Here is a 9,326-nt window from a genome sequence, read left to right as displayed (position 1 = left end):
CTAACATGGTTTGAGTGTCTCTGATTCCATCTTGGGATGCAGAAATGGACTGGGTAATCTCTCAGGATTTCTTTCATCTCTACTTTTTATTATTCTGTTTCTCTAGAAGAAATGTAGGGTGCCAGGATTAGTACCTGTCTGCATGCAATGCTGTTTCTAAATAACACGTGACACCAAAATAACATCTTGTCTGCAGCCAGTGGCTTCCTCCATGTAGCTCTTTATCCGAGGGGGCTAAAGAATCCCTTCATAAGGAGGGATCTGCAAGGGGAAAGAGAAAGAGACCAAACAAGGACTAGGCAGAATTAAGATGGAGGCTGAAAAGGGGACTGATGTCCAGCTGGCTCTGCAGTGAAGGAAAACCAAGCAGTCTAAGGGCAACAAAGACATATAAAAAAGCATTTGGTGATACTGCAGACATTTAGGATTCTTATAAATAAAGAAATGTAGTGCCTTCTCAAAGCTAAGCTATCTTGTAGTTCTTCTTGCTTTAGTAGGGGTTGTCATGTCCCTGAGGGCACCAACAGCCCTGACTGTCCCTGCCCATCCCCTGGGACCTCCCTGCCCAGGGCCCAGGACCCCATTTCAGCCACCTGTCCCAGCAACACTGCAGTGGTGCTGGTTTCCAGCTCCCCAGAGTCCTGCAGGCTGACTTCCCGGCCCAGCCTCGGCCTGTCCCTGTCCCCAGGGAGACGCCTGATGCCTGGGGATGGGGCTGCTCCCCAGCTGCCCTGCTCCTGGCTGGGGCAGTGGGATGGGATCTAGCTGTGGCTGCCAGGCCCTGCCCTGATGCCCCCAGGGAGCCCATGCTGTACCCTGGCAGGGGTATAGAAATCAAAGTTTGGAGTTAATTACTGCAGTTGTTACATGGAGCAAGCCTACCCTGTGCATAACTGAGAACTTACACATGACTACCTTGAACCCTTTCAGCAGCTATAGCCTCCCCCAAAAGCTGTAATGAGTCTCATCTAAGAAAATCTTGTGAAAATTATGCACGTTCTGCATAACCGTATTTAATAACAGAAAACCAGGGCTGAAAGGGGCCTCAAGAAGCTGTGGAGTCAGTCTTGCTCCAGTACAAGTCCTGTTTTCAGCCGTGTCCAGCACATGTTTTCCAGTCTGTAAATACTACAACATATGTATGTTATTTGTCAGTGCATGTCTCACGTTCTTAATCATGGAGGTTTGAAATGTGTGGCTGAGTTTCATCCACTGCTTTAATGAACGGTGGGAAATAAAGGAGTAGAGATAACCTTGACAGGAGAACTTCCTTGTGCTTGTAGAAGAAGGAGCTAACTCAGGTTTAAGTTAGTAATACAGTTTTCAACGCAATTCTGATGTTATGTGAATGTTTAAATTCTTTACTTTTTCCTATTTTTCAACCACTCTTTTTAAAAATCTTTTTTCAAGCTCCAATTTTTCTTGGACCATTATGTAAATCCAAAAGCCATGTTTGCATTCAAGTCTGTGTACTGCCATTTCCCTCTTTAGTTTCTAAACATGTCCAGGATGACTCAGAAAGCTTGGTTTATTCCATAAAGTTTGACCAAGGCGTTTGTGGATCAGATGGAAGAAGAAGCTGTTGGTGTCTGAACTGAGAATTCTGTTTCTTTGGGACATGGAGAGGGCATTTGGAGAGACTAGAGCAGAGATACTTGCCAGAAATTGAGGTGGTTCTGCCTTCAAATAATAAAAGCTAAGCTACAGTTATGTATGACACTTCAGTCTTGCACAACTCATCTCACTCTAGCTTTTGCTTCCAAGATGGTTTCTCATGTTAGTTGATCTTCCTCGAATTGTCTGACATTTCCACTCTATTTCTTTTCCTTTCACTCACTTCCCAAGACACTGCTTGAATTCTGTCCTACCATAATTTCTTTAGATGAGTATCTGCAGAACAGGTTAAATATAGGAAGATAAGAGAAATTTTGCAAAGACTTGAAGACACTGAAATTTGTTTTGGTTTGTTTTTTCTCCCCAATGAACAAGCCCTAACATTTTTAAATTTGTTGCTAGGAAAATATAGATTTTTTGAAGATAGGTTAATCAAAATGTATCTTCTTTACAAAATCAAACTGTTGCATCTGAAAATTTAGACTTCTTATTACACTATTACACAAATTGGAGACTTTGAACAAAGACGATTTGAAAATGAGAAGATGGACTATTTTTTTCTGCTCGCATCTTGTTAGAGCTTTATTTTCTAGTTTTCTTTTCAAATTAAATTACAACATAATCCAGTTTTATTAAATGCTCTGATTTCAGCTAAGCAGCCTATTTTTCAGAATTTCTCCACCAGTTCTGCTTCCAGTAGCTAGTGTTGAATAGGCATAAAGAGAACAAATTCCTCGGCAGGAGAGGAAATAATGTTGTTAAGCAAAGACTTGTGCTGAATAGCCACCACTGAATGTACAAAATTAATTTCAGTGTGTAGTTTTTGATATTCACAAGAACTGTGTTGCAGTATAGTACCTGCAAGAATAATTGCACTATAACTCCTAAGAATGAATTTCAAATAAAACAGAAAACGTGGAGAAGATAACAGGCATGCCGGCCAAGCACTGCCAAACCAGTAAACCACAACATGAATTTGTCCTATCAGTTCTGCTCTCTAGATAGTAAAAATTTCATACTTTGTCCAAAAAAGCTGCAGATACATCGTAATAGTAATGCACTGTGTATAGGATTTTGAAGAAAATGGGTTTCGCAGTCATGGCACTGGCTGGTGTGTCAGATTCTATGTTGAAAGGTCTTTGGATTTTGGTGCTGCTTAAGTTAGTTGCCAATATGGAAAACATACTAGGTAGATATTTGACATTACATCACATATAGTTTGATAGAAAATGTTCTATGGTAGTTTGGGTGGTTTTTAATTTTGCCTACTGCCGCTATTAGTGCTTTGGGACGTGGTGAGATTTATAGATGTTTGTTTCACGTGAGTTAAAATGATAAATAACCTTTAGCGCCCTCTGGAAGACTAAATACTTTAATCCTTTCCTAAAATCCCTTTTATACCTTTTGCTTTCAGAGGTAAAATGAAGGGTAGAGACTAAGAAACTCACTCAAATCATGCAGTTGAATTAAAAAGTAAAATATTGATGACAATGCCCAACTCTACAGCTGAAAATAATAGAGGTTAGGAACATGATATAACACATAATTTATTATAGTAGTTGTTAGAAAGGTGAATTGGGGTAGGTTGTAGATAGACCTGAACTGGACATGGTTTTAATCCAGTACTCTAAAGTGTGTTGCAAATTAAGAGAAACATTTACCTTTAGTGTAAACAATTGGTAAGGCTGTGTGTAGAATTATTAATACTTCATCAAATCTTACAATTGTAATGTGCTTAGTGTGTGAATGCACTCAGATTGAAGCCCATAAATTGCTTTGAATAACAAAGTAATCTGAAGTGAGAATATGTTGCTGTCTGCATTCAGTATTGTTGCAATTTATACAAAGAAGCCCTCTCCCTTTTATTTATTAAAATAAAGCACAGTCCCAGAGTACTGGGACTGTGAGTACACATCAAAATGAGTACACATTTACTCATAAGCCTTGTTGCCTTCAAAATATTTTTCAACAAATGATTAAGTAAGTGCTTGGAAATATACTTTTCTGCAAGAAAAATAATAAATTTGCTAATTTTGTGCTGTTAGAAATGGAAGCAATAAGATTTTGCATGGAACTAGGTGGACAAAAACTTAAATAGCTCTATGACTTACTAAGAAACTGGAATTTTTTGTCACTCTGAGATTAGCTTGTGCTTAAAGAGTTCTCACGATACCTCATGGTATCACGGAGAATACCCCATTCTTTCCTAATGGTAACATTTCTCACAGGATTGCTTCCGCATTTCACTGAGGTCTGCTCTTTGGTACCTGTGGGATACATCAGGAGAACCAACACATTGTGCGTTTGTCCTGTAGAAGAGACTCGTGTGATGAACAGCATTATACAGATCCTATACAATTTTGTGGAAATGTAGGAGTGTGTCATATAAATGTTGAATCAAGGCAAAGTGAAAACTTTCTATTACTCTGATATTTCAATGCCTCTCCTGACTTTCACAAGAGCTGTAAAAATTCATGAACAGATTACTTATTAACAGTTATTCTGAGTTTGACCAATTCTAGTGCTTATGTGAAATATTCCTCCATGGTTGCACAGTGACTAACAGCAAGAACCTTGTTGGTGATTGCAGTCTCTGCAATCTCACCAAAATATAGATGATAATGGTGATAAGCTGTCGTTGTATGGCACATATCTGGGAGGGAGAGAAAAAAGAGAGAGGATGCTTGATCTGCATATTGCAAAATGAATGTGAAAGTGTACAGACTACTAAAAGAGAGGCAATGGCTCAGAATAAACCTCCCTATCACAGAAATTGGATTTCTATGTTAACTAAATGAAAACTTTAAGATGCTGCAAGTAGCGTTAAAAAGATTGAAATATACTGTCTCTATTTATTTCTTAAAGTTTAAAATTATCAGAAATATTTATCATTGAAAAGGAGTTCCTTAACATGCTCAGCTCCTTGTAGTATTTTGAACCATTTAAAGCAGCACAGAAGCGCAGAGCCAGGAACTTGGGCAGATATCCAAAGGCACTTTGGAGCTTCAGTCATGGGACTTTCGATCTAAATATTCTTTGATCATTTTAAAGTCAGGACAGGTAAAATTGTGGAAATTGCTGGAGAAATATTTTTTATTTTCACTAATATTCTATAAAGGGGAACATAGATATTTTTCTTTGTTGTTGTTTTGAAAAAGAGACCTTTTTGAGATCAGCACACTGATACATCATGGAACTGCTCTGTTGTGATGCCCAATGATCCCTTTCATCTTTATTGCAGCAGATTGTAGACTGCAAAACAAATCATAAAACAATCCAATGTAAGTGCATCAAAAATTGATGTAAGCTTTTGTATAAAGTGCTTGGAGAATCAGAGTGATTTGCCAGTAGAAATGATGTCTGTATAGAGCTTGGTAACTTAAAAGAGGATTTTAGTGTTAGTAGTAGTAGTTACAAATAGCGAAGCTTTTCTTTTAATTATTAATAAGACAGAAATCATTAAAAAGTCAATATTAGCAGAACCAGTGCATTCAATAGAATAAGACCTGCTATGTTTTCCTAGATCGATATTAAGGATGAACTTATATGGGATAGTTGGCAGAAAGTTTCAGTGTGTTTTCTGTAAAAGAATGACTTCTCCATGTGACAATGTTGCTTATGCTGTCCATTTCCAACTTATAAATCAAGCCCGGACAACATGAGACTTCAGAAAATCAAAGGTCTTCACACTTGCCTTTTGGTTTTTGAAGTTCTTGGCTAAGTGTGGTTAATTCTTTCAGACTTTTTTTCTGTGGAAAACGTATGTATTTTTACTTCAAGGATTTTAGTAGGTTATACCAAGCCTGCCGCTGCAAAATTTTGCAAGAATGCTTCTTGCAAATTGCAAAACGTAAAATGATGTTAAAATGCTTGGCTCACTAATGCTGAAAGCAAAAATCACCAAGATGAATGAACACATATATCTATGAAACTCTCTGGAAGTCATTGTGATTGAAGGTTTTTTTCCTGATCCTCCATATGTAAGCCTCCTCATGTAGGCAAATGGTTGGCCCGTGATGACCATAATTCAGAAAGATGGGAGTGGGGAGGGGGCAAAAGGAAGACTAGAATTAACAAGTAATTAATGCGGTAGGACTGGAGTCACTTAATAAACAGGATCTCAAAATAAGTGGTTATACAGAAAGGTTCTGCTTTTGTCAATAGGATCCCCAGTACTTATGCCTGCCCTCAAGGCATTTTAAAATGCAATTGAATATGTTTTCCTCATAGATGCCTTAGAAGGGGAAAAAAATCGGTGGCTGGGAGAACATAATTGGGGATTAAAATGTTAATGAATCTCTCATTTTGCATTGTAATGCATTTATTGAAAGATAGTTATTGATTTAATTATACTAACAAAACAAATTACATTAAAAATGCAGTCTAGCTCAGTTTTGAACCTTGGAAATGGAAACAGGTTTTTCACCTTCAGAAAAGAAAATCCTATTTCAAAGACAGGAAATCAGTTGGATTACATCTAGAAATTTATTATGAATGCTTTTGATATGCTATTGGCATTGAAATTGCAGAGTGCTATTATTCTCCAATGTAATTATAATGGGCTTGATTGCATAATCTTACACATCCTAGTAATAACATTTGCAGAAGTAGATATGGTCTAACTGAAATGCAGGCAGACTTAAATTTTCTGATAACACTGTTAAAACCCTGCAGTAAATTGTAAAGGAAGTACATTCGCAGTGCTGCTGCATAATATAAGCACAGTTTGGTATGTCCATGGAATGTGAAGATTCAACATACACAACTTAAGGAATGATACGACTGCATATTACGCGTTATGTATAGACAGCAGACATTCAGGTTATGAATGCAATTTTTTTTGGTAAGTTTTATTCCCAGAGTTTGGGAGACAGCATCCTAATAAAGATTTCTGTTCATACAAAAGAGCTAAACTGCAGCCGTTCAACTTGCATATATTCTGAGTACTTAGGCTCATAAGTGACAATTGAGGAAGCAAAATTTCCGTGCCAAACCAGGGGCCAGTCCAGGACCTTGTTCCCCAGCTCGTCAGTCTCTATTGCTGGTAGGCAATAAATAAGTGGGCCTTCACTACTTTATGTGAGTGTGCTGACAGGCAAGCTGGCTGCTGTCCTTTGACTGCCGCTCAGCAGAATACACTGCGTCTTAGCTTCTCAGAAGCCAAGGCCCTATAGCTTCATGTGGCCATGGAGCCATATGTTGTGCAGAGCTGTTGTAGGAACCTACCCCTGAGTGCTTTTTTTCAAATATGGCTGAAATTTGCTGATAGATCCAAAGCATACTGTGCAGGAGGGATAAATAGACAAACTCACAGCATGACAGTAAAAGCTGTTCTCTTAGGAAGCTGAATTAGAAATGGTTTAGGAAAATATTAAAAATTAGAACTTTTTAAAAATCAATTATATGCAGATGAAAAATGCTTTAGAAACGTATCTTTTTTTTACTGTGGTTAATTCTTTCTTCTTCTTCCTGGCTTTTCTTTTCTCTTTAACTATTTTTGTTAGACTGAGGTTACTATTTTCATTTGAAGAAGCTGAATAAGTTATAAAGAGATACAGATAGACAAAAAAATAAAGTGGAAAAAAGAAAGAGAAAATGAAACAAGTATCCCTACACAGTGCTCTATTATGCTTAATGGCAAATGAAGAAAAAAATAAGAAATTCTGAAAATGAGTATGTCAAATATTTTGAAACATTAGAATTTTAAAATGTCCTATTTTGGCCCCAAATTGAAAAATGTGAATCATTGTATGGAAAAACAGAAGTTTAAAGGAAAGATGCTAATGAATATAAATACATTTTTAGCAGTAAAATGTCAAACTTGTAGCATCGCTTGGTCACAGGATGGTTATAAACAATAAGCCTTCTTATTTCAACAACACTACAGAAGTGTAATAGCAGGGACTTCTACATGCTGAGCAGAAAGTACATTCAAAAACTCTAGAAAGGCTCTGACAGAAGACAGTTTTGAACCATGTTTTTCTGCTGACATTGGCTATTTTATTTTCTCCATATTGGCCACTAAACCAGTGTTAACTACACTTCTATTCAATAAGTACTCTCTTTGAACGGTTTGTTAATACCATTCTTGTTTTGGTGGCAACTGTCGTTCTTTCACTTAGTTTCGCACTGTGTTGTCTTGTCCAACATAATCTTTGATAATATGTCTATATTTTCCACATTCCCAATCAACCATCTTTGCTTTCTTTTGGATTTCCCTTTACTAGACAATGATTTTGCTTCACAATTCCTATTGATGCGTCTTTATGCTTTTTGCTAGTACATTGCACAGAATCATAATTTAGGTTGGAAGGAACCTCTGGAGGTCATCTAGTCCAACACAGGTCTCATCAGATCACACTTCTCAGGGCTCTGTTGTCTAGTTTTGACAAAGATGGAGATTTCATAACCTCTCTGGGAAACCTAATATGTGTTTCAACCTGTGACCATTGCCCCTTGTCCTACCACCATGCACCTTCAAGAAGAATCTGGCTCCATCTCCTCTGTATCCTCACAAGTGCTGAACAGAGGGGAAGAATCACTTACCTTGACCACTGGGCTACACTCTTGCTAACACAGCAGCCTGGTAGCTTAACACTCATAGCATCTCATGCTTTCAGACTACTGATGCTCCTCGAACTTATATGTCTTTTTGAGAACTTGTGCTATTACTAGGGTCACATAAAGGTTGAATTAAGTCTTTAGTCAGCTTTTGGCTTTGACTTATTCTGTTCTGCCTCATTTGTGGCTTCTTGTAGAGAAACCAGCAGCTGCCATTGCTAGTCCCACACTGACACCTGCAGTTATTGACTATGACAGAAGCAGCAGGTGCTCAAGCATTACCCAACCTCAGCTTTGTCCCCTTGAAGAAAGAACTATTTAAAGAAAACCCCTTGTGTGGCTCATCATGATATACAAACCTGAGGCATGTTATGTTGTTGCACTTCGCAGAACAGCTCCGTAAAGAGAAAAAAAATCAAACCTACAGTAATCCACGAAGTCCATTTCAGACTCTAATCTTTTTTTTTGAGCAAAAATACTTCCAAAATCATCTTAACTGTAGCTCTGGCTTCATGAGATAAGGAATAGTGTTGAGACAATCCTGTTTCTTCCTTTCAACCTACACATCTATACCTGTGAGCGAGGGTTTGCCTGGCAAGGTGAAACTTAATATATCTTGCTTATGTTGCATATTTACTTGAACAGTTTAATGGAATTGGCAAAGAAGGAAAGGACTTAAGGGCAGTATATAAACATTTACCACTGTATGTAATACACTCTGTAAAATGAAAATATGTGTTTTAAGGAAACAAATTCAGCCATTTAATTCCAAAAGATGAAAAACATGAGTAAAAATCTTTCTTATATACTTTTTTTTAGTGTTTTGATGTCTGCATTCACTGTACTTATGCTTAATATAGTTTAGTGGAACTATTAATACTCAATTTTTTCAAAAAGTTTAATGGAAGTGAAACTCGACATTTCAAAAGTCTTGGAGACAGAAGACCTTTGACCACAAAATATTCAAATACTGAAAATGGCAATGCAAACTTCAACATCAGTGGACTTCTTCCCTGTTTGCTGTGCAAGAACTACTTCTCTTAGATTCTGTTATCACATTCTTGAGCTTTCCAGTGCCCAGGACTGAGGACAGCCCAGGTGATGCAGAGATTTGCTTCAGTCAGGCTGCTGATAAACTGTGTCGTTCATTT

The sequence above is a fragment of the Pygoscelis adeliae genome, unplaced genomic scaffold, assembly GCF_000699105.1.
Source record: "Pygoscelis adeliae isolate BGI_AS28 unplaced genomic scaffold, ASM69910v1 Scaffold167, whole genome shotgun sequence".
Lineage (NCBI taxonomy): Eukaryota > Metazoa > Chordata > Aves > Sphenisciformes > Spheniscidae > Pygoscelis > Pygoscelis adeliae.
Note: the sequence above shows the minus strand (reverse complement) of the source record.